This window comes from Centrocercus urophasianus, unplaced genomic scaffold, assembly GCF_019232065.1.
Source record: "Centrocercus urophasianus isolate 14NV4802_14NV808 unplaced genomic scaffold, USGS_Curo_1.0 seq_9, whole genome shotgun sequence".
Lineage (NCBI taxonomy): Eukaryota > Metazoa > Chordata > Aves > Galliformes > Phasianidae > Centrocercus > Centrocercus urophasianus.
Window position 1 is genome coordinate 9,744,120 of NW_024885532.1, and position 3,221 is coordinate 9,747,340.

Consider the following 3,221-nt stretch of genomic DNA (forward strand, 5'->3'; position numbering starts at 1 on the left):
AAAAAAAAAAAAAAAAAAAAAAAAAGAAAAAAGCATGGAGAACTTAGCAACTCAAATTACCTCAAGTTTAATAGTAAGAGATAGCAAAACATCATTGCTTAGAAGTAAGTTTCTTCACTGAAAATGTCTTGCATCCCAACAGGAAAACAGGAAGTAACAGTTTTTGTAAGAATTCTGTTACCTGCAGCATAAAAAGGATATTGAATGAAACGAAATCGATAACTACTACAATAAAGAGGAAAATGATTTATTTTTCTGTCATCTGAAATGCTACTGAGCATTTCTGCCTAAAAATTCATGGAGTGCCTCATGAAGGAAAGCAGTTGTGATGGGAGGTGAATGCAGAGCACAAGTTCTGTAGAACTGTGTCCACCACACTTTCTCCCTGATCTGCTCAGCTTTTAGACATAAATTTATGAATTAAAATCACAAGAAATGATAATTGCCACTGTAAAGCAAACAAATCTCCATCCACATAAGTAAAGATTGTGCTAAGTAGCTGCAAGCCTGTTGACTACTTGTCTTCTGAACTCTTTAACAACTTTCTGAGCACACTCATCTAGAAAATGGAAGATTACACCTCTGCCTTCTGTTTGCACACTGGAATTATAATTATTTTTTTCCCCTGAAAAAACATGCATCATCTTGTGCTTTGCCTTATGAAAAGCAACATCAGTCTAACTGGCTTGCAAGCAAGAGCACATTAAGCACTTATGCAACTTCGCTCCTTGTAGAAGTGCTGCTCACACACTCACCTACCTCTGAATTGACAGTCCAAAGAGGAATACAATTCACAAGACAGCTCAGCCATGAGGAAAAGGTGGTGCAGTGGAAGCAGACTTTGAGGCAGAGCTCAGAGTTGCATTAGCTGTGATGGGCCCTAGCACTTGTCAGGAAGGTGACATCAAACCTTCCAGAGAATGAGCAACATTCCACATCCCTCAGTACAACTCTCCCTCAGTATGCCAACCCTCTCGTCACTGCAAAAAGAAACATTAGACGAGCAAGCAGAGCAGCTTAGACGGTTATTAACTCATTAGTTGGCTCTCAACCAAAACTTATAATGAGGCTATTTCTTATAAGAGATTTTGGATACTGTTAGTTGCTGCACTACCAGCAGCCCCATCCAGGTTTAAGACTTTATTTTTGGCGAGTTTTTTGCATTTTGTGGTGGGTTTTGTTTTTTTTGCTTTCTTACCAAGACCAACACAGCTTTTATGCTACTTGTTCTATGCAATTGTGCATTTGTCCTCTCACATTTTCCATACAGAATAGAAAGAGGAGGTATTCTCATACCACACAAGGTACTACTAATATTATTCAAGTAATCCCCACTAGTTGATTTCTGGAACAGAAATTGAATAAGCAAAAAAAACTTACTAAAAAAAAAAAAAAAAACACACACCAAACACTGAAATACAGGAAGACCAGAAGCACAGAGCTGTGCAAAGGCTATATTAAAAAAACAAGGAGTTGACAGCAAGACAAAGCAAATACAACCAGAACTTTCAGCACAAAGGAGTGATTCCAAAGAACTTGAGAATTAGAGCTGCTTTAAAAGATCTCTGTTAAAAAGAATGTGAATTAAAAACATCAAATTTTTTATTTTTTTTTTTTTTTTAAATCGGAAAACATGACTAATTTGAGTTTAAGTAATTTAGCAAAGGAAATTCATAGCTAAATCTTACATGAAATAATGAAGATTAAAAGCATCCTGTAGCGAAGTGAAAATTTCATTTACTTGCCATTCCCCTGCAGCAATTAAAAGCTGTGTCAGGAAAACATTCCCACAGAAAAGAAAATTTTGGCCAGCTCTACCCGATGACAACAGATAAGGAAATACCAGGGCGGCTCCAAGGTTTGCCAAGTGTTAGATACAAAGGCTCAGAAAAATATTTTTTTTTTTATGGTAGTGTTTTACCTTCTCCACCCCATCTTTATCTCCCTTTCATTTTGTTATAATTTTCTTCCACATTTCTGCCTTCTTATCTTTATTATCCCCTACCTTGCTGGTTTAGGAGGTACCTGTTGATGTCCATAACAAAGTAGCTCTCCCTTGATTTTTCAGGTAGTTGTTTTGGTGTGTAAGAGAAATGAATACCTTCTGATACATTAAAAAAGTGCATTATGTAACACAGTTGTTATACTGGATTGCATTAAAGAAGGAATGATGTTTGTGTAGCACTTGTCTGAAGAGCTTCTTGGCCTACGTGAACCAGAAATGTAACTCTTCACCCTAAAGCAACCCTGGTTACGCGCTGGAACAACAAAAATAAAATCCTACTCTCCAACATCTCTGATGCACACCTTCAAACCCAGAACTGCTTACAGGTGAATAATTTCATTCTCTTGTGTGAAAGGGAAACAAAAGCTCACAATAAATAAGTAAAAATGCACACAAACACACAAAAAATACAACCCGCCAGCCAATGCCATTTTTGCCAAAACTAAAATAAAGAACTGTATGAAGATGATGTTTGGTGCTCATTCATACAGCTCTCACACGGTTAGTTGGCAGCACCTCTACTCATTTGAGATGAGAAATCAGCTTAGAGAAATAAAAATAAGTTGATTGCACTGCATTTGCAATTCTTAAAAACCAACAGCTCTCCACTCTGCCCTGTGGTCTGACCACAGCCCATCATGATGTGATGATGCACTTCCCAACCACAGAGTGGAGCAAAGCTTTGCATTTCCACTTTACTAACAGGAGCTGCAAGGAAAAGTAGATGGTCTTAAACACCCCGATCCGGACACTGCAGGGTAGGCAAAAAAGCTAGCCTTATCCTCCCACTATCTCATGATTTTTTCTGCTTCAATCTCAGTTCAAATTCTTCGTTCAGCCAATTAAGTTGAAAAAGTAAGTATTTCGAGGAACAAAAGCACTGCAGACAAAGATGGGTCTCAAAATGCTCAGCAGAGCCTTGATGGAAAATGTATTCAGACTACAAAGTGCTCTTCCTGGTCTGATCATATGCAAACTCTTCACATGCTGGGATTCAAGCTGAAAAGCAGAGAATACACGCTTATTGAGTATGTTTTGTTTTGTTTTTTTTAAAGTGGGGGCTGGTGGTGGTACTTTTGCAAAGCATTAATTTTATTTCTCCCTGAGAATTCTAAGCCAAATCATTTTGCAAGTTTTATTAAATAACTTCAAGGCTGCAAAATTTGTTCCACTCTTCCCTCTTGCTCATTTCACTACTAAAGGAGAGAGGAAAAAA